The 23,802-nt window shown below is 40.9% G+C and overlaps 1 protein-coding gene across 5 annotated transcripts in view; it reads left to right on the top strand.

Moving 5' to 3' along the window:
* The first annotated feature begins 1,885 nt into the window (after positions 1 to 1,885).
* LOC128642535 (sulfotransferase 1C1) overlaps positions 1,886 to 23,802 on the top strand; it is a 47,011-nt gene continuing 25,094 nt past the window's right edge. The window contains exons 1-2 of one of the 5 annotated variants that reach the window (XM_053695316.1): positions 1,886 to 1,943; positions 16,374 to 16,523. The gene's annotated coding sequence lies outside the window, so the exon portion shown is untranslated. Of the gene's footprint in view, positions 1,944 to 7,078; positions 7,201 to 7,327; positions 7,448 to 16,373; positions 16,546 to 23,802 lie in introns of those variants that run through there. The other 4 variants (XM_053695319.1, XM_053695317.1, XM_053695318.1 and 1 more) reach the window with 4 other exon arrangements.

A 23,802-nucleotide genomic window follows, 5' to 3' on the forward strand; every position in this document is an offset into this window, starting at 1 on the left:
GTGTTACATTGTCATGTGTGTTTATTTTTCCTTTTAAATTCTCACACGTATTAGGTTACACACAAGATTTATTAAATTGCTATATTATGTGTATTCTTTTCTAAGTGGTTGATAGACACAGACTGAAGAAATCCTAAACTAAGCTGAATGACTTTGTACATTGCACCTGCACATCAAGATCTCAGTGTAGTAGGACCTTATATAATCAGGTCAGCCATTAAAGGTACACTAACATAAAAAAAAACATTCATGATTCAGAAAGATTATGAAGTTTAAACCCCCACCTAACAACTTCCAATTTACTTCCATTTTAAAAATGTGCACAATCTTTTTATGTGCACTTACTGAGTCACTAGCACATACTGGGCATGTGCAAGAGTTTACAATGTACACGTCAGTCTGTGATTGGTTGATGGCTGTCACATGATACAGTAAGGAAATTTTAAAATTTACAAGAAAACAAAGATCGACTGCTAATTTGAAATGATTACATTATCTTTTCATTTATCTTTTCTTTTTTTTTATGCAATTCCACTTTTAAACACTGGTGCCCCTAGGACCAGGTTAAATAGTTTTTTAAACCACATGCGCCCATCAATATCCCCATTTACCATTTCACTCACTATTGTTTTATCACATGACTTTCCAGGAAGGAGCCTCACTTACAGGAAGTGTCCCTGGGTAATTTCCTACAAATTATTTCAGACCACTGTCCTCGTTATCATTCACATATTTGTCAAAGCTTACCTTATCTTTTTAAAATCTTGATTATTGGAAGCATTTTGTTTGGGTTTTCAGCAGGGGTGGTACGAGACCTTAACATTTGGAGGGGCAAAAATAAATAAATATCAGGGTGCAAGGGGTACAGGTAAGGACCTCATTTTCTGCAACCTATTTCTATCTTTAAATGGACAGCCTACTCCAGAATTTTTATTGTTTATAAAGATAGATAATCCCTTTATTACCTATTGCCCAGTTTTGCATAACCAACACAGTTATATTAATACATTTTTTACTTCTGTGATTACCTTGAATCTAAGCTTCTGCAGACTGCCCCCTTATTTCAGTTCTTTTGTCAAACAGGCAGTTTAGCCAATCAGTGCTCACATAAATAACTCCACGGGAGTGAGCACAATTTTATCTATATGGCATACATAAACTACCACTGTCTAGCCGTCAAAAACTGTCAAAATGCAGATAAGAGGCGGCCTTCAAGGGCTTAGAAACGATCATATCACCTACCTAGGTTTAGCTTTCAACAACAAATACCAAGAGAACAAAGCACATTTGATGATAAAAGTAAATTGGAAAGTTGTATAAAATGACGTGCCCTATCTGAATCATGAAAGTCTCTCTCCCTTTCCCTCTCTCCTTGTTCTGCATAGAGCACTGGGCTTGTATGTAAGGCACTAGCTTTTAAATCCAGTGTAGCTGACACCTATGAGGTTTGGGGGTGCTACAATAATTAATGAAATGTGTAGCATCCTACAGACCCCCTTTCTAGAACCATCACTGTATCTCACCCATACAACTTGGTCATAGGATGACAAATATATGCCTAATCCTCCAGCATTAATAGTAAATAATAGTATTGGGGGGTGACACTCCCTAGGTGTCAGCAGTTTTTGGGAACACAATCATAGTTACAATATCACTAAGCCCTTGATGTTGCAGGCAGATATCTGATGTAGGCAAAAATCTTGTTTGCTCAGTGCAGGAATGTTGTGGATTTAAGGACTGGGGAATGGTTAGTGTTAACCTTATCATTGGAGACAAGTCGGTATCTGTGTTTAGGGAGCGCGCTTCTCACAGCTCAGTGACGATGACGCTTGAGGGGGTGGAGATCCCGGTTCTCAATGCCGGCTCAATGGAGAATGGGTGTACGATAGTTCAAACAGCTATCTTGCTATGCAGCCCAAGATAAGTCTGCCAACAAATCCTCAGTAAGTGCAAATTCCTCCAGGGTCTCTCTCCCCCCTCTCTTTTGCTCTCTCTCTCCCCCCTCTCTTTTGCTCTCTCTGTCTCCCCCCTCTCTTTTGCTCTCTCTCTCCCCCCTCACTTTTGCTCTCTCTCTCCCCCCTCTCTTTTGCTCTCTCTCCCCCTCTTTTGATGTCTCTCTCCCTCTCTTTTGCTCTCTCTCTCCCCCTTTTGATGTCTCTCTCCCTCTCGTTTGCTCTCTCTCTCTCCTCTCGTTTGCTCTCTCTCTCCTCTCGTTTGCGCTCTCTATCCTCTCTTTTGCTGTCTCTCTCCCTCTCTTTTGCTCTCTCTCCCCCTCTCTTTTGTGCTCTCTCTCCCTCTCTTTTGTGCACTCTCCCCCTCTCTTTTGCGCAATCTCCCCCCTCTCTTTTGCGCACTCTCCCCCCTCTCTTTTGCGCACTCTCCCCCCTCTCTTTTGCGCACTCTCCCCCCTCTCTTTTGCGCAATCTCCCCCCTCTCTTTTGCGCACTCTCCCCCCTCTCTTTTGCGCACTCTCCCCCCTCTCTTTTGCGCACTCTCCCCCTCTCTTTTGCTGTCTCTCCCCCCTCTTTTTTGCTATCTCTCTCCCACCTCTCTTTTGCCTTCTCTCTCCCACCTCTCTTTTGCCATCTCTCTCCCCCCTCTCTTTTGCCGTCTCTCTCCCACCTCTCTTTTGCCGTCTCTCTCCCAGCTCTATTCTATTTTATATGCATCACAGATTTTTTATTTATATGTATTGTCCCGTTAATTTAAAGTTACTATCAGTTGCCTCGTGCAATTAACACTATAATTATTTATAAAGTGCAACATTGTATACAGTGCTTCAGAAATAGCTACACATTTTATAAAATATAAAAATGTACCGGGAATATTATACAGAATGAAAATAAAATCAGTTGGTCCTTATGAGTGTTTCTATTTAATTATCCCTCTGTACCAGACCCATGAAGTGTGTGACTGTCTGTGTGTGCGTATTTATTATATGTGAGTTAAGTGTGCTAGAATGTGTGACTGTATAAGTGTGTGTGAGTATTTATTAGGTGTGAGCTAGTATGTGTGTACAAGTGTGTGACTATGTCTGTGTGTGCGTATTTATTATTTGTGAGTTATGTATGCTACAATGTGTGACTGTATAAGTGTGTGGGAGTATTAATCAGTTGTTAACTAGTATGTGTGTACAAGTGTGTGACAATGTCTGTGTGTATTTATCAGGTGTGAGTTAGTTTGTGTGTACAAGTGTGTGACTATGTCTGTGTGTGTGTATTTATTAGGTGTGAGCTAGTATGTGTGTAAAAGTGTGTGACTATGCCTGTGTGTGCGTATATTATTTGTGAGTTATGTATGCTACAATGTGTGACTGTATAAGTGTGTGGGAGTATTAATCAGGTGTGAGTTAGTATGTGTGTACAAGTGTGTGACAATGTCTGTGTGTGAGTATTTATCAGGTGTAAGTTAGTATGTGTGTACAAGTGTGTGACTATGTCTGTGTGTGTGTATTTATTATTAGTGAGCTTTGTGTGCTAGAATGTGTGACTGTATAAGTGTGTGGGTGTATTAATCAGGTGTGAGCTTGTATGTGTGTACAAGTGTGTGACAATGTCTGTGTGTGAGTATTTATCAGGTGTGAGTTAGTATGTGTGTACAAGTGTGTGTGAGTAGGTATTATGTTGTTCTTTAAAAGAAGATTCTGATGAGGAAATTGCATGCTCTTATATTTAAAGAGAGTGTAATTTTTGTGTTACTGATCCTAGATAATTATGTGATTAATCGCCATAGAGATATAAGGTGCAGTAAAAGCCCAGCTCAGCAGCTGCAAGCATTGTTTTTGTGTGTGAGAGAGTATTAAGTAAGATATACAAAGTCTTCACACCCTTACATCCCAGAAAGCCAATAAAGCTCATCATACAAGGAACACCATGCCGACTTTAGAGAATGGTGGTGGTAGCATGATGCTTTGGGGCTGTTTCTCTTCAGCTGGGTCAGGAGCTCTTGTCAAGATAGATGGGATAATGAATAGTTCCAAATATCAAGATATTTTGGCACAAAACCAGCTGACCTCTGTCAGAAAACTGAAGATGAAGAGGAGTTTCACATTCCAACATGACAATGACCCAAAGCTCACATCCAAGTCGACCAAGGCAAGATTCAGAAAAGGAAAATAAAGTCTTGGAATGGCCCAGTCAGAGCCCAGAAATCCCATTGAAACTAGGCATGGGCATTTGGATTATTCATTATTATCCAAATGCGGAAGGAGGCGACCACTTGCATCATTCAGCTTCTTTCAGATTACAAGTGGAGTGCTAAATATCACTTACATGAAAGGAATATTTGCGCTCCACTAAGTAACGCCAGCGCACACTAATGTGCAGTGGTATTACAAGTTGTCAGCAATGCAAACGCAAGCTCACGTTCATAATTCTAGGAAGCATTGCCCTCATGAGCGAGCTTCCATAGGCTTCAATGGGAGCCTCGTTCTGATGCGGTCATAGACGGCATCAGAACCTAAGCGCAGCAAATGGGGTAAGTCGTGCAGCGATAACAGCAAATATAAAAATATATGCTGATATACAGTATCTCACAAAATTAAGTACACTCCTCACATTTTTGTAAATATTTTATTATATCTTTTCATGTGACAACACTGAAGAAATGACACTTTGCTACAATGTAAAGTAGTGAGTGTACAGCCTGTATAACAGTGTAAATTTGCTGTCCCCTCAAAATAACTCAACACACAGCCATTAATGTCTAAACCATTGGCAACAAAAGTCAGTACACCCCTAAGTGGAAATGTCCAAATTGGGCCCAAAGTGTCAATATTTTGTGGCCACCATTATTTTCCAGCACTGCCTTAACCCTCTTGGGCATGGAGTTCACCAGAGCTTCACAAGTTGCCACTGGAGTCTTCTTCCACTCCTCCATGACGACATCACAGAGCTGGTGGATGTTAGAGACCTTGCGCTCCCTCACCTTCCGTTTGAGGATGCCCCACAGATGCTCAATAGAGTTCAGGTCTGGAGACATGCTTGGCCAGTCCATCACCTTTACACTCAGCTTCTTTAGTAAGGCAGTGGTCGTCTTGGAGGGGTGTTTGGGGTTGTTATCATGTTGGAATACTGCCCTGCAACCAAGTCTCCAAAGGGAGGGGATCATGCTATGCTTCAGTATGTCACGGTACATGTTGGCATTCATGGTTCCCTTAATGAACTGTACCTCCCCAGTGCTTTCAGCACTCATGCAGGCCCAGAGCATAACACTCCCACCACCATGCTTGACTGTAGGCAAGACAGACTTTTCTTTGTACTCCTCACCTGGTTGCTGTCAAACACGCTTGACACTATCTGAACCAAATAAGTTTATCTTGGTCTCATCGGATCACAGAACATGGTTCAAGTAATCCATGCCCTTAGTCTGCTTGTGTTCAGCAAACTGTTTGCAGGCTTTCTTGTGCATCATCTTTAGAAGAGGCTTCCTTCTGGGATGACAGTCATGCAGACCAATTTGATGCAGTGTGCGACGTATGGTCTGAGCACTGACAGGCTGACCCCCTCTCCCACCCCTTCAACCTCTGCAGCAATGCTGGCAGCACACATACGTCTATTTCCCAAAGACAACCTCTGGATATGACGCTGAGCATGTGCACTCAACTTTTTTGGTCGACCATGGCAAGGCCTGTTCTGAGTGGAACCTGTCCTGTGAAACCGCTGTTTGGTCTTGTCCACTGTGCTGCAGCTTAGTTTCAGGGTATTGGCAATCTTCTTATAGCTTAGGCCATCTTTATGTAGAGCAACGATTCTTTTTTTTCAGATCCTCAGAGAGTTCTTTGCCATGAGGTGCCATGTTGAACTTCCAGTGACCAGTATGAGAGAGTGTGAGAGCGATAACACAAAATTTAACACACCTGCTCCCCATTCACACCTGAGACCTTGTAACACTAACAAGTCACATCCCACTGGGGAGGGAAAATGGCTAATTGAGCCCAATTTGGGCATTAACACTTAGGGGTGTACTCACTTTTGTTGCCAACGGTTTAGACATTAATGGCTGTGTGTTGAGTTATTTTGAGGGGACAGCAAATTTACACTGTTATACAGGCTGTACACTCACTACTTTACATTGTAGCAAAGTGCCATTTCTTCAGTGTTGTCACATGAAAAGATATAATAAAATATTTGGAAAAATATGTGAGGGGTGTACTCACTTTTGTGAGATACTGTGCAGATATATTTAATGTGTTAGTATGTGTATTTACACATATTAACACATAAATATATATGTATATAAGCATATACATATATATATATATATATATACTGGGACCACACTTTTCAGTGCCGTTTAGTTTCCAACACCCCACACCTGCCAACTTTAGACCCCAAAATATTGCCTAGTGCAGTAATTTTATTAAAAAAATAAAATACACTACACTGTATTTTTGGAACATTTGGGACATATTTATAAAATTAACCAGAGATCTGATCTCTGGTTAATTTTATAAGCACTAATTGCTTCCGCTTGTAATGGCTGGTTATTTATCGTGCACCCGCTCCTGCATGCAATCATGGTGTTGTATTTTTTTTTTTAATTTAAAACGTTCCTAATAATTAACTTTTTGATGGTTTTTTTTTATGTTTCTGTTTTTTGTTTGTTAGAAGATCCATTTTCAGGTAGAACAAGTCTGATATTTACTTTTTGTTATTTTTATCTTTACATTTCAAAAAACAGCAATGTCATTAGGGTGTGTAGACTTTATATCCACTGTATGTCTGAGTTACTGTGTGTATGAGAGTTTGATAAAGAATAACACAGAGATGTAACTGCAGTAAGAATCGCACTAAACTTTAATATAACAGAAACAAATCACACTCACAATATGAACTCTCAAATAAATATGAGGTCTGCTAAGGCAACAAATACAGGTAACTGCAATCCATAAAGGGCAAGTCTTACTCCACAGTCCTGGTCCACTGTTCGTGTAATTGATTGTCACCTTCAGTCTCTAAGGGGTATAGTCCAGATTTACTGTTGTATCGGCTTACAATGGTCACGCCCATTATTCATGTGTAGTAAACTTGGTGATCCTTTTAGCCGGCATCAGGGAAGTCTTTATATCATATGTGTACTACAGAGTGATGTCATAAACTGTGTGGTGACACAGGCCGATACAGCAGTGAATCCGGAGTATTCTTTGTAGAGACTTAAGGCGACATCTGATCAACACGGACAGTGGACCAGGACTGTGGCGTAAGACTTGCATTTTATTTGGATTGCGATACCTGCGTGTGTTACCTTTTAACGTACCTCATACTTGTTTTAGAGATCAAATTGTGTTTCTTTTTTGTTAGATTAAAGTTTACTGTTTCTTTCCTAGTGAATTTGCTAGCAGTCTTGCAAGTAGCGTTGCCAGGTGTCCGGTATTCAATCAGACAAACCAGTGTTTTAGCAGGCTGTCCAGTAAAATCCTCACTTAAAGGGACATTAAAGGGCCACTGTAAGTAAATATTTTCTATGCCCAACTAACTACCCCAAATACGCTTTTTATCAATAGCATTTCATTAACATATCTCTACCGTATATCAGAAATCTTGTCTGCAAATTTAATTGTTTTCCAAACCCACTCCGTGGGTATCCTTTGCTCTGTACCAATCCGTTTACAATACCTAGGTTTCAAAATGGCGGTTTAAACACAAAGTTATTGGTTTAAGTATTTTGAACACTCAGTGCTGAAAATAGTGGGCCGGATAACGTGACATCATCGGCGAATAAAAGATATAACTTTTAGAACGTTATGAAACTTCGTTTTGGAGAAAATATAGGTCAGTAGGTTATAATTAATGTTTATTAACTTTAATATGTTAGTTGTTTAGCTTAAAAATTATAACAGGAAGTAATCCTTTAAGCCCAACATTTTTCTTTCACGATTCAAAAAAAATATGCAATTTTAAAAAAAACTTTCTGATTTACTTCTATTATTAATTTTTATTCCTTCTGTTGGTATCTTTTGTTGAAAAGCAGGGATGTCAGCTCAGGAGCGTGCACGTGTCTGGAGCACTATGTGGCAGCAGTTTTACAAGCATGTTATCCATTCATGAAAGCACTAGATGACAGCACTATTTCCTGCCATTTAGTGCTTCAGATACCTACATCGATATCCCTTCAACAAAGAATACCATGGGAACAAAGCCAATTTTGTATCAGAAGTAAATTGGATTTTTTTTTCTTAATTCTCTGTAAAATGCCTAAAAACATTACAAACATGGAGCAGAAAGAAGCGAGGGGCAGTCAAGAGTGTACAATCAATCATTTGTGTGTTACTGGCAGCTAAAGAGGTCAAATTATAGACTGCATGTTACTGGCAGCTAAAGAGGTCACATTATAGACTGCATGTTACTGGCAGCTAAAGAGGTCAAATTATAGACTGCATGTTACTGGCAGCTAAAGAGGTCACATTATAGACTGCATGTTACTGGCAGCTAAAGAGGTCAAATTATAGACTGCATGTTACTGGCAGCTAAAGAGGTCACATTATAGACTGCATGTTACTGGCAGCTAAAGAGGTCAAATTATAGACTGCATGTTACTGGCAGCTAAAGAGGTCACATTATAGACTGCATGTTACTGGCAGCTAAAGAGGTCACATTATAGACTGCATGTTACTGGCAGCTAAAGAGGTCACATTATAGACTGCATGTTACTGGCAGCTAAAGAGGTCACATTATAGACTGCATGTTACTGGCAGCTAAAGAGGTCAAATTATAGACTGCATGTTACTGGCAGCTAAAGAGGTCACATTATAGACTGCATGTTACTGGCAGCTAAAGAGGTCAAATTATAGACTGCATGTTACTGGCAGCTAAAGAGGTCACATTATAGACTGCATGTTACTGGCAGCTAAAGAGGTCACATTATAGACTGCATGTTACTGGCAGCTAAAGAGGTCAAATTATAGACTGCATGTTACTGGCAGCTAAAGAGGTCACATTATAGACTGAATGTTACTGGCAGCTAAAGAGGTCACATTATAGACTGCATGTTACTGGCAGCTAAAGAGGTCACATTATAGACTGCATGTTACTGGCAGCTAAAGAGGTCACATTATAGACTGCATGTTACTGGCAGCTAAAGAGGTCACATTATAGACTGCATGTTACTGGCAGCTAAAGAGGTCACATTATAGACTGAATGTTACTGGCAGCTAAAGAGGTCACATTATAGACTGCATGTTACTGGCAGCTAAAGAGGTCACATTATAGACTGAATGTTACTGGCAGCTAAAGAGGTCACATTATAGACTGCATGTTACTGGCAGCTAAAGAGGTCACATTATAGACTGCATGTTACTGGCAGCTAAAGAGGTCACATTATAGACTGCATGTTACTGGCAGCTAAAGAGGTCACATTATAGACTGCATGTTACTGGCAGCTAAAGAGGTCAAATTATAGACTGCATGTTACTGGCAGCTAAAGAGGTCACATTATAGACTGCATGTTACTGGCAGCTAAAGAGGTCAAATTATAGACTGCATGTTACTGGCAGCTAAAGAGGTCAAATTATAGACTGCATGTTACTGGCAGCTAAAGAGGTCACATTATAGACTGAATGTTACTGGCAGCTAAAGAGGTCACATTATAGACTGCATGTTACTGGCAGCTAAAGAGGTCACATTATAGACTGCATGTTACTGGCAGCTAAAGAGGTCACATTATAGACTGCATGTTACTGGCAGCTAAAGAGGTCACATTATAGACTGCATGTTACTGGCAGCTAAAGAGGTCAAATTATAGACTGCATGTTACTGGCAGCTAAAGAGGTCACATTATAGACTGCATGTTACTGGCAGCTAAAGAGGTCAAATTATAGACTGCATGTTACTGGCAGCTAAAGAGGTCACATTATAGACTGAATGTTACTGGCAGCTAAAGAGGTCACATTATAGACTGCATGTTACTGGCAGCTAAAGAGGTCAAATTATAGACTGCATGTTACTGGCAGCTAAAGAGGTCACATTATAGACTGCATGTTACTGGCAGCTAAAGAGGTCACATTATAGACTGCATGTTACTGGCAGCTAAAGAGGTCACATTATAGACTGCATGTTACTGGCAGCTAAAGAGGTCACATTATAGACTGAATGTTACTGGCAACTAAAGAGGTCACATTATAGACTGCATGTTACTGGCAGCTAAAGAGGTCACATTATAGACTGCATGTTACTGGCAGCTAAAGAGGTCACATTATAGACTGCATGTTACTGGCAGCTAAAGAGGTCACATTATAGACTGCATGTTACTGGCAGCTAAAGAGGTCAAATTATAGACTGCATGTTACTGGCAGCTAAAGAGGTCACATTATAGACTGCATGTTACTGGCAGCTAAAGAGGTCAAATTATAGACTGCATGTTACTGGCAGCTAAAGAGGTCAAATTATAGACTGCATGTTACTGGCAGCTAAAGAGGTCACATTATAGACTGCATGTTACTGGCAGCTAAAGAGGTCACATTATAGACTGCATGTTACTGGCAGCTAAAGAGGTCACATTATAGACTGCATGTTACTGGCAGCTAAAGAGGTCACATTATAGACTGCATGTTACTGGCAGCTAAAGAGGTCACATTATAGACTGCATGTTACTGGCAGCTAAAGAGGTCACATTATAGACTGCATGTTACTGGCAGCTAAAGAGGTCACATTATAGACTGCATGTTACTGGCAGCTAAAGAGGTCACATTATAGACTGCATGTTACTGGCAGCTAAAGAGGTCACATTATAGACTGAATGTTACTGGCAGCTAAAGAGGTCACATTATAGACTGCATGTTACTGGCAGATAAAGAGGTCACATTATAGACTGCATGTTACTGGCAGCTAAAGAGGTCACATTATAGACTGCATGTTACTGGCAGCTAAAGAGGTCACATTATAGACTGCATGTTACTGGCAGCTAAAGAGGTCACATTATAGACTGCATGTTACTGGCAGCTAAAGAGGTCACATTATAGACTGCATGTTACTGGCAGCTAAAGAGGTCACATTATAGACTGAATGTTACTGGCAGCTAAAGAGGTCACATTATAGACTGCATGTTACTGGCAGCTAAAGAGGTCACATTATAGACTGCATGTTACTGGCAGCTAAAGAGGTCAAATTATAGACTGCATGTTACTGGCAGCTAAAGAGGTCACATTATAGACTGCATGTTACTGGCAGCTAAAGAGGTCACATTATAGACTGCATGTTACTGGCAGCTAAAGAGGTCACATTATAGACTGCATGTTACTGGCAGCTAAAGAGGTCACATTATAGACTGCATGTTACTGGCAGCTAAAGAGGTCACATTATAGACTGCATGTTACTGGCAGCTAAAGAGGTCACATTATAGACTGCATGTTACTGGCAGCTAAAGAGGTCACATTATAGACTGCATGTTACTGGCAGCTAAAGAGGTCACATTATAGACTGCATGTTACTGGCAGCTAAAGAGGTCAAATTATAGACTGCATGTTACTGGCAGCTAAAGAGGTCAAATTATAGACTGCATGTTACTGGCAGCTAAAGAGGTCAAATTATAGACTGCATGTTACTGGCAGCTAAAGAGGTCACATTATAGACTGCATGTTACTGGCAGCTAAAGAGGTCACATTATAGACTGCATGTTACTGGCAGCTAAAGAGGTCACATTATAGACTGCATGTTACTGGCAGCTAAAGAGGTCACATTATAGACTGCATGTTACTGGCAGCTAAAGAGGTCACATTATAGACTGCATGTTACTGGCAGCTAAAGAGGTCACATTATAGACTGCATGTTACTGGCAGCTAAAGAGGTCAAATTATAGACTGCATGTTACTGGCAGCTAAAGAGGTCACATTATAGACTGCATGTTACTGGCAGCTAAAGAGGTCACATTATAGACTGCATGTTACTGGCAGCTAAAGAGGTCAAATTATAGACTGCATGTTACTGGCAGCTAAAGAGGTCACATTATAGACTGAATGTTACTGGCAGCTAAAGAGGTCACATTATAGACTGCATGTTACTGGCAGCTAAAGAGGTCAAATTATAGACTGCATGTTACTGGCAGCTAAAGAGGTCACATTATAGACTGCATGTTACTGGCAGCTAAAGAGGTCACATTATAGACTGCATGTTACTGGCAGCTAAAGAGGTCACATTATAGACTGCATGTTACTGGCAGCTAAAGAGGTCACATTATAGACTGAATGTTACTGGCAGCTAAAGAGGTCACATTATAGACTGCATGTTACTGGCAGCTAAAGAGGTCACATTATAGACTGCATGTTACTGGCAGCTAAAGAGGTCACATTATAGACTGCATGTTACTGGCAGCTAAAGAGGTCACATTATAGACTGCATGTTACTGGCAGCTAAAGAGGTCAAATTATAGACTGCATGTTACTGGCAGCTAAAGAGGTCACATTATAGACTGCATGTTACTGGCAGCTAAAGAGGTCAAATTATAGACTGCATGTTACTGGCAGCTAAAGAGGTCAAATTATAGACTGCATGTTACTGGCAGCTAAAGAGGTCACATTATAGACTGCATGTTACTGGCAGCTAAAGAGGTCACATTATAGACTGCATGTTACTGGCAGCTAAAGAGGTCACATTATAGACTGCATGTTACTGGCAGCTAAAGAGGTCACATTATAGACTGCATGTTACTGGCAGCTAAAGAGGTCACATTATAGACTGCATGTTACTGGCAGCTAAAGAGGTCAAATTATAGACTGCATGTTACTGGCAGCTAAAGAGGTCACATTATAGACTGCATGTTACTGGCAGCTAAAGAGGTCAAATTATAGACTGCATGTTACTGGCAGCTAAAGAGGTCACATTATAGACTGAATGTTACTGGCAGCTAAAGAGGTCACATTATAGACTGCATGTTACTGGCAGCTAAAGAGGTCAAATTATAGACTGCATGTTACTGGCAGCTAAAGAGGTCACATTATAGACTGCATGTTACTGGCAGCTAAAGAGGTCACATTATAGACTGCATGTTACTGGCAGCTAAAGAGGTCACATTATAGACTGCATGTTACTGGCAGCTAAAGAGGTCACATTATAGACTGAATGTTACTGGCAACTAAAGAGGTCACATTATAGACTGCATGTTACTGGCAGCTAAAGAGGTCACATTATAGACTGCATGTTACTGGCAGCTAAAGAGGTCACATTATAGACTGCATGTTACTGGCAGCTAAAGAGGTCACATTATAGACTGCATGTTACTGGCAGCTAAAGAGGTCAAATTATAGACTGCATGTTACTGGCAGCTAAAGAGGTCACATTATAGACTGCATGTTACTGGCAGCTAAAGAGGTCAAATTAGAGACTGCATGTTACTGGCAGCTAAAGAGGTCAAATTATAGACTGCATGTTACTGGCAGCTAAAGAGGTCACATTATAGACTGCATGTTACTGGCAGCTAAAGAGGTCACATTATAGACTGCATGTTACTGGCAGCTAAAGAGGTCACATTATAGACTGCATGTTACTGGCAGCTAAAGAGGTCACATTATAGACTGCATGTTACTGGCAGCTAAAGAGGTCACATTATAGACTGCATGTTACTGGCAGCTAAAGAGGTCACATTATAGACTGCATGTTACTGGCAGCTAAAGAGGTCACATTATAGACTGCATGTTACTGGCAGCTAAAGAGGTCAAATTATAGACTGCATGTTACTGGCAGCTAAAGAGGTCACATTATAGACTGAATGTTACTGGCAGCTAAAGAGGTCACATTATAGACTGCATGTTACTGGCAGCTAAAGAGGTCACATTATAGACTGCATGTTACTGGCAGCTAAAGAGGTCACATTATAGACTGCATGTTACTGGCAGCTAAAGAGGTCACATTATAGACTGCATGTTACTGGCAGCTAAAGAGGTCACATTATAGACTGCATGTTACTGGCAGCTAAAGAGGTCACATTATAGACTGCATGTTACTGGCAGCTAAAGAGGTCACATTATAGACTGCATGTTACTGGCAGCTAAAGAGGTCAAATTATAGACTGCATGTTACTGGCAGCTAAAGAGGTCACATTATAGACTGCATGTTACTGGCAGCTAAAGAGGTCACATTATAGACTGCATGTTACTGGCAGCTAAAGAGGTCAAATTATAGACTGCATGTTACTGGCAGCTAAAGAGGTCACATTATAGACTGCATGTTACTGGCAGCTAAAGAGGTCACATTATAGACTGCATGTTACTGGCAGCTAAAGAGGTCAAATTATAGACTGCATGTTACTGGCAGCTAAAGAGGTCACATTATAGACTGCATGTTACTGGCAGCTAAAGAGGTCACATTATAGACTGCATGTTACTGGCAGCTAAAGAGGTCACATTATAGACTGCATGTTACTGGCAGCTAAAGAGGTCACATTATAGACTGCATGTTACTGGCAGCTAAAGAGGTCACATTATAGACTGCATGTTACTGGCAGCTAAAGAGGTCACATTATAGACTGCATGTTACTGGCAGCTAAAGAGGTCACATTATAGACTGCATGTTACTGGCAGCTAAAGAGGACAAATTATAGACTGCATGTTACTGGCAGCTAAAGAAGACAAATTATAGACTGCATGTTACTGGCAGCTAAAGAGGTCACATTATAGACTGCATGTTACTGGCAGCTAAAGAGGTCATATTATAGACTGCATGTTACTGGCAGCTAAAGAGGTCACATTATAGACTGCATGTTACTGGCAGCTAAAGAGGTCAAATTATAGACTGCATGTTACTGGCAGCTAAAGAGGTCAAATTATAGACTGCATGTTACTGGCAGCTAAAGAGGTCAAATTATAGACTGCATGTTACTGGCAGCTAAAGAGGTCAAATTATAGACTGCATGTTACTGGCAGCTAAAGAGGTCACATTATAGACTGAATGTTACTGGCAGCTAAAGAGGTCACATTATAGACTGCATGTTACTGGCAGCTAAAGAGGTCACATTATAGACTGCATGTTACTGGCAGCTAAAGAGGTCACATTATAGACTGCATGTTACTGGCAGCTAAAGAGGTCACATTATAGACTGCATGTTACTGGCAGCTAAAGAGGTCAAATTATAGACTGCATGTTACTGGCAGCTAAAGAGGTCACATTATAGACTGCATGTTACTGGCAGCTAAAGAGGTCATATTATAGACTGCATGTTACTGACAGCTAAATAGGTCACATTATAGACTGCATGTTACTGGCAGCTAAAGAGGACAAATTATAGACTGCATGTTACTGGCAGCTAAAGAGGTCACATTATAGACTGCATGTTACTGGCAGCTAAAGAGGACAAATTATAGACTGCATGTTACTGGCAGCTAAAGAGGTCACATTAAAGACTGCATGTTACTGGCAGCTAAAGAGGACAATTATAGACTGCATGTTACTGGCAGCTAAAGAGGTCACATTATAGACTGCATGTTACTGGCAGCTAAAGAGGTCACATTATAGACTGCATGTTACTGGCAGCTAAAGAGGTCACATTATAGACTGCATGTTACTGGCAGCTAAAGAGGACAAATTATAGACTGCATGTTACCAGCAGCTAAAGAGGTCAAATTATAGACTGCATGTTATTGGCAGCTAAAGAGGTCACATGATAGACTGCATGTTACTGGCAGCTAAAGAGGTCAAATGATAGACTGCATGTTACTGGCAGCTAAAGAGGTCAAATTATAGACTGCATGTTACTGGCAGCTAAAGAGGTCAAATTATAGACTGCATGTTACTGGCAGCTAAAGAGGTCAAATTATAGACTGCATGTTACTGGCAGCTAAAGAGGTCAAATTATAGACTGCATGTTACTGGCAGCTAAAGAGGTCACATTATAGACTGCATGTTACTGGCAGCTAAAGAGGTCACATTATAGACTGCATGTTACTGGCAGCTAAAGAGGTCAAATTATAGACTGCATGTTACTGGCAGCTAAAGAGGTCACATTATAGACTGCATGTTACTGGCAGCTAAAGAGGTCACATTATAGACTGCATGTTACTGGCAGTCAAGGGGTAAAATAACGGCTTAGTTACATTGTGGGTTCAAGAGTAGGGCCTGACATTGAGCTTTAGGGGGCAGTGTGTGATCCCCATTGATCATACCCAGTAACTGACAAATTGTCTAGCATTTTTGTGGGACAGCCGGCAACCTTACTTGCAAGTTTTTGTCACAAAGCAGCAAAGACTTTAAGTTGCAGATGAAGTTTTCAGGAGCTTTTTACTAACATGGTTTTGTGTGTAAAATAAATGATTGTATGTTACATGTTCACAAATGATATTTATTGATATACCTATTACTGGCACTGCTGCATGTGGTGTTTGCTAGTATCTGCGTGTACTCTGTCTCTAGGTCTAATTTGACTCTGCCCTCTGTGTCTTTCTCCCATAGGGAACCCCTCCTCTGACGTATTTTATACCTTATTTATATTTAATTTGGACAGTCTCTTCCTTTCCAATCTCTGACTGGACATAAGGCGGAGTGGGAAGAGAGAACAAGGGAGACGGCAGGGGAAAAACCAGTTCTACAGTGGGAAACAATGTAAGTGCTTCTAACAATAAGGGTAAGAACGGTGTTTTGTAGAATATGTATTAGAGCTATGCACAGGGACCTTGCCTTGGGGACACAATTAGCAGAGCTAGATAGCAAGTTACTAGAGCAGTGGTAGCATTTTATGTACAAATCACTAACCTTTGTTAACTGTAGCACTGTGTGATTGCTGGCTGATGGGGTATAGAGCAGTGGTAGCATTGTATGCACACAACACTAACCTTTGTTAACTCTAGCACGGTGTGATTGCTGGCTGATGGGGTATAGAGCAGGGATAGCACCAGAGATTCTACTTAGAGCAGCACAATAGTGTATGTAGGTAGAAGGTGAGGTCTGGGTGTGGAGGAATGCGGTTGGTACAACTGGCATCTCAACACTTCTTGCAGAGAATCCAGTTAGAGTGGGACATGCAAGTCAAAATGAAACGTTCAGATGAAGCATGCAATATGAAATACTTTCACTTTGCTTCCTTTATCAAATTTGTTCTCTTGGTGTCCTCTGTTGAAAAGCAAACCTAGCTGGTGATTGGTGGCTACACACACACACATTTTTATATATATATATATATATATATTGATTTATTGTCATTGGTTCCCAATTGTGCATTGCTGCTTTGGGGATGACCCTTTGCAAGAGTTACACATATGTTGGCAAGATACCCCAAACCGTATGTCTCTGCACCCTCAACCTGTAGACTGTAAGCTCTCCGGAGCAGGGCCCTCTTCCTCCTGTCCCAGATTTGTTTAGTCTGTTATGTTTTTGTACCTTATCACAAATCCTTGACATTGTAAACCCTCTCTGTACCCAGCGCTGCAAAATTTTGTGGGACGCTATACAAATAAATGATAATAATATTTATTATAATAATATGCAAGCAATAGTGTAATAAATTATCCATTCTAATACAGTAGAGCCTTTTCTTTTTGCATGTCGCTTTAACAATTCTTGTATAGAATCCAGTTAGAGTGGAAGCTGTATTACAGGATACTGATCACAGGGAAATAAATCTGTGTTCCAGCATTTACCTTTGATAAGTTAAGCAAACATAAAAACAAAGACTAAATATATTCCTGAGGCTATGAATATCTAAAAGTGCACATGTGATCCAGTGAATGGAGATTATATGATTTTCATTTGTCTCTGGAAGACAAGGAGTTAATCCTATTAAAGGGAAATTTCTGCATGCAAGTAGGTGTGCTAGATAAGGTTGGAGAAATCATCAAAGCTGAAAGGCAGACCAGGTATTAACAAGATATGGGAAACCAGAGAGTAGTAAGATATACATGTAAGTTTAACAATCATTATGCTATATAATAATATGATTACAGGGAGTGCAGAATTATTAGGCAAATGAGTATTTTGACCACATCATCCTCTTTATGCATGTTGTCTTACTCCAAGCTGTATAGGCTCGAAAGCCTACTACCAATTAAGCATATTAGGTGATGTGCATCTCTGTAATGAGAAGGGGTGTGGTCTAATGACATCAACACTCTATATCAGGTGTGCATAATTATTAGGCAACTTCCTTTCCTTTGGCAAAATGGGTCAAAAGAAGGACTTGACAGGCTCAGAAAAGTCAAAAATAGTGAGATATCTTGCAGAGGGATGCAGCACTCTTAAAATTGCAAAGCTTCTGAAGCGTGATCATCGAACAATCAAGCGTTTCATTCAAAATAGTCAACAGGGTCGCAAGAAGCGTGTGGAAAAACCAAGGCGCAAAATAACTGCCCATGAACTGAGAAAAGTCAAGCGTGCAGCTGCCAAGATGCCACTTGCCACCAGTTTGGCCATATTTCAGAGCTGCAACATCACTGGAGTGCCCAAAAGCACAAGGTGTGCAATACTCAGAGACATGGCCAAGGTAAGAAAGGCTGAAAGACGACCACCACTGAACAAGACACACAAGCTGAAACGTCAAGACTGGGCCAAGAAATATCTCAAGACTGATTTTTCTAAGGTTTTATGGACTGATGAAATGAGAGTGAGTCTTGATGGGCCAGATGGATGGGCCCGTGGCTGGATTGGTAAAGGGCAGAGAGCTCCAGTCCGACTCAGACGCCAGCAAGGTGGAGGTGGAGTACTGGTTTGGGCTAGTATCATCAAAGATGAGCTTGTGGGGCCTTTTCGGGTTGAGGATGGAGTCAAGCTCAACTCCCAGTCCTACTGCCAGTTTCTGGAAGACACCTTCTTCAAGCAGTGGTACAGGAAGAAGTCTGCATCCTTCAAGAAAAACATGATTTTCATGCAGGACAATGCTCCATCACACGCGTCCAAGTACTCCACAGCGTGGCTGGCAAGAAAGGGTATAAAAGAAGAAAATCTAATGACATGGCCTCCTTGTTCACCTGATCTGAACCCCATTGAGAACCTGTGGTCCATCATCAAATGTGAGATTTACAAGGAGGGAAAACAGTACACCTCTCTGAACAGTGTCTGGGAGGCTGTGGTTGCTGCTGCACGCAATGTTGATGGTGAACAGATCAAAACACTGACAGAATCCATGGATGGCAGGCTTTTGAGTGTCCTTGCAAAGAAAGGTGGCTATATTGGTCACTGATTTGTTTTTGTTTTGTTTTTGAATGTCAGAAATGTATATTTGTGAATGTTGAGATGTTATATTGGTTTCACTGGTAAAAATAAATAATTGAAATGGGTATATATTTGTTTTTTGTTAAGTTGCCTAATAATTATGCACAGTAATAGTCACCTGCACACACAGATATCCCCCTAAAATAGCTATAACTAAAAACAAACTAAAAACTACTTCCAAAACTATTCAGCTTTGATATTGAGTTTTTTTGGGTTCATTGAGAACATGGTTGTTGTTCAATAATAAAATTAATCCTCAAAAATACAACTTGCCTAATAATTCTGCACTCCCTGTATGTATGCTGAGGGTATGGTGTAGGTGTGTAGAAAACCGGGGATATTTTTAGGTGACATTCATGAGATTGGGGAAAAGTTAAGAAAGACCTGCCAGTGTTGGGTCGTAGAGAGACACAGAAATATGGTATTTAGTGGCATGACTAAGTACACGGGCAGTTTTATGTAGGTCCTATACTCCCAATAATTATGGTAACACCCTTTATTCTCAAATATATCAGCAACCATAGATTTGCACATAATTTCTTTATTTACATATCTTTGTCAACTGTCCTGATTTTCCTGGGTAGCCCAGATTTTTGGCCTTTATGGCCAGACATGAGGTTTTTTGTTTATTAAAGGGACACTGAACCCAATTTTTTTCTTTTGTGATTCAGATAGAACATGCAATTTTAAGCAAATTTCTAATTTACTCCTATTATCAAATTTTCTTCATTCTCTTTATATCTTTAATTGAAAAGCAAGAATGTAAGTTTAGATGCCGGCCCATTGGGTTGTTCTTGCTGATTGGTGGATTGATTTAACCGACCAATAAACAAATGCTGAACCAAAACAATAACTTAGATGCACATAAAGATAGCAAGAGAATGAAGAAAAATTGATAATAACAGTAAATTAGAAAGTTGCTTAAAATGGCATACTCTATCTGAATCACAAAAGAAAAAAATTGGGTTCAGTTTCCCTTTAAGTCTCCTGCTCTTTAGAGCAGCAGATTACCAAAATAATATAGCTAATTTGGAGAACTGGGATGAGTGAATCCCTCACATTTTTACATCTTAGATTAAGTAATTTAATATTTTATGCACATTGTGTGCAATATGTATTGGTTGTTTTAGGGTGGAAATAGACAGTAATTGTGGTCTATATTACTGCTTACTCAATGGCTTACTTTATATAGGTTAAATGCTTAGTACATTTGTAGTAAAGTAAAATGCACTAGAATATCCCTTTAAGATGTACCAGATTATCTTAATGCTCAGTAGAACCCCAGCAATATATGTGGTAGGCGAATTAGCAAGGGTGAGTGTGTGATTACTTATAGAGTAGATCAGTTGTCACTTTCTTAAAACTCTATAGTTTTGGCTTCAGTTGGGACAGAAACATAGTGCAGCTGGTCAAACACAGTCAATAGGAATTCAGAGAATGCTCCATTGAGACAATTATTTCATTTCTTTGTTTATGCTTTGGAACTGATTTAATATAATTCAATTATTGAAATATTATTGTTTCTAATAATTTGCTTCAGCTCTTCTTTACAGAAAAAGTGGTTGATGTATAGAATGAATTCCCAGCAGAGGCGGTAGTGACACATAGAGCGAGGGGCATGAAGACTGATGCATTAGTGTTGTATGAGATATTACGGGTAGCAAGAAGAGACGGCTCCCTATGCAATACTGGGGACCCTTGTACTGCTACTGACAGACCAGCCCTATGGGTTCTGATGGGGCTCATATTACAGGAAAATATCTGCTACAGCAAAACATATTCTGTAACCTAAGTGACAATTGTTACTATGTAGATGTAAAATTGCCTTTTCACATGTAACATAGTAGATGAGGTTGAAAAAAGACCGAAGTCCATCGAGTTCAACCTATACAAATCTAAAATATATACAAAAAGCTCCAGTTAAGCTTAAATAATCCCACTAAAAGGTGACCCATTTAATACTAGCAATCATATCCATGAATTTTGTTTATAGACAGAAATGTATCCAAATAATTTTTAAATGTATCTAGGGTATTGGCATTCACTACCTCCTTTGGTAATGAGTTACACAATTTTATTGCTCTTACAGTGAAAAAAAGTTTCCGTTGCAGGAGATTAAATCTCCTTTCCTCCAACCTTAAATTGTGACCTCTGGTCACAAACAATTTTCTTGGAATAAACAGAGCTTCTGCCATCTCTGTATATGGGCCTTGAATATATTTATATAAAGTAATCATGTCACCTCTTAAGCGCCTTTTTTCTAAAGAAAATAGACCCAGTTTGGCTAGCCTCTCCTCATAGGTTAAATTCTCCAATCCCCTTATTAGCTTTGTGGCCCTTCTCTGAACTTTTTCTAGTTCTGCAATATCTTTTTTTGCGATTGGCCCCCAGAACTGCACTCCATACTCAAGGTGAGGTCTTACCAGGGCTTTATATAGTGACAGAATTATGCTTTCCTCCCTTGCGTCAATGCCTCTTTTAATACATGCTAGTATCTTATTAGCCTTTGAAGCTGCTGCCCTGCATTGTGCACCCATCTTTAGCTTGTTATCTATTACTACCCCCAAATCCCTTTCCTCCTGTGTTTGGCTAAGTCTTGTCCCATTTAAATAATACGTTGCCTGCTTATTTTTACTTCCAAAATGTAGAACCTTGCATTTTCCCGTATTAAATCTCATTTTCCATTTACCTGCCCATACTTCTAGTTTTTGCAGGTCCCTTTGTAACGAAAGTTCATCCTGCGCTGACCTAATGACCTTACTTAACTTAGTATCATCTGCAAAAATAGAGATGTCGCTATTTAATCCTAGCTCCAAGTCATTTATAAAAATATTAAAAAGAATAGGGCCCAGCCCTGATCCCACTGATGTGACATACTTAGAGACATATAACTGTCACCTTTCATATTTCTACTACCAGGGATTGTTTAGGGGTCAGAGCATCACTTTGCTCTGAACTATCCTGTAGGTAGGTGCTTCATTCTGCTGTTCTCTGTGTTCTATCAATGACTTTTAAACTCTGCCCTAAAACTGTCACTAAACAAACCAGCCATGCCTATATACCACCCCTACACTGCCCAGCTATGCTCACAGACTACCCATAAAATGCCCCGCTATGCTCACACACCACAGCTACACTGCCCAGACATGCCCACAGACCAGCCTTAAAATGCCCAGCTATGCCTACAGACCACACCTACACTGCCCAGACATGCCCACAGACCAGCCTTAAAATGCCAAGCTATGCCTACAGACCACACCTACACTGCCCAGACACGCCCACAGACCAGCCTTAAAATGCCCAGCTATGCTTACACACCACACCTACACTGCCCAGACATACCCACAGACCAGCCTTAAAATGCCCAGCTATGCCTACAGACCACACCTACACTGCCCAGACATGCACAGACTACCCATAAAATGCCCAGCTATGCCTACAGACCACACCTACACTGCACAGACATGCCCACAGACCAGCCTTAAAATGCCTAGCTATGCCTACAGACCACACCTACACTGCCCAGACATGCCCACAGACCAGCCTTAAAATGCCTAGCTATGCCTACAGACCACACCTACACTGCCCAGACATGCCCACAGACCAGCCTTAAAATGCACAGCTATGCCTACAGACCACACCTACACTGCCCAGACACGTCCACAGACCAGCCTTAAAATGCCTAGCTATGCTTACACACCACACCTACACTGCCCAGACATGCCCACAGACCAGCCTTAAAATGCCTAGCTATGCTTACACACCACACCTACACTGCCCAGACATGCCCACAGACCAGCCTTAAAATGCCTAGCTATGCCTACAGACCACACCTACACTGCCCAGACATGCCCACAGACCAGCCTTAAAATGCCTAGCTATGCTTACACACCACACCTACAATGCCCAGAAATGCCAACAGACCAGCCTTAAAATGCCCAGCTATGCCTACAGACCACACCTACACTGCCCAGACATGCCCACAGACCAGCCTTAAAATGCCTAGCTATGCTTACACACCACACCTACAATGCCCAGAAATGCCCACAGACCAGCCTTAAAATGCCCAGCTATGCCTACAGACCACACCTACACTGCCCAGACATGCCCACAGACCAGCCTTAAAATGCCAAGCTATGCCTACAGACCACACCTACACTGCCCAGACATGCCCACAGACCAGCCTTAAAATGCCAAGCTATGCCTACAGACCACACCTACACTGCCCAGACACGTCCACAGACCAGCCTTAAAATGCCCGGCTATGCCTACAGACCACACCTACACTGCCCAGACACGTCCACAGACCAGCCTTAAAATGCCTAGCTATGCTCACACACATACACTGCCCAGAAATGCCCACAGACCAGCCTTAAAATGCCTAGCTATGCTTACACACCTACACTGCCCAGAAATGCCCACAGACCAGCCTTAAAACGCCCGGCTATGCCTACAGACCACACCTACACTGCACAGACATGCCTGCAGATTAAACCTACAATGCCCAGACATGCCCACAGACCAGCCTTAAAACGCCCAGCTATGCCTACAGACCACACCTACACTGCCCAGACATGCCTGCAGACTAAACCTACACTGCCCAAACATGCCCACAGACCAGCCTTAAAATGCACAGCTATGCCTACAGACCACACGTACACTGCCCAGACACGTCCAT

This window comes from Bombina bombina, chromosome 11 (genome assembly GCF_027579735.1).
Source record: "Bombina bombina isolate aBomBom1 chromosome 11, aBomBom1.pri, whole genome shotgun sequence".
In the NCBI taxonomy this organism is placed as follows: Eukaryota; Metazoa; Chordata; class Amphibia; order Anura; family Bombinatoridae; genus Bombina; species Bombina bombina.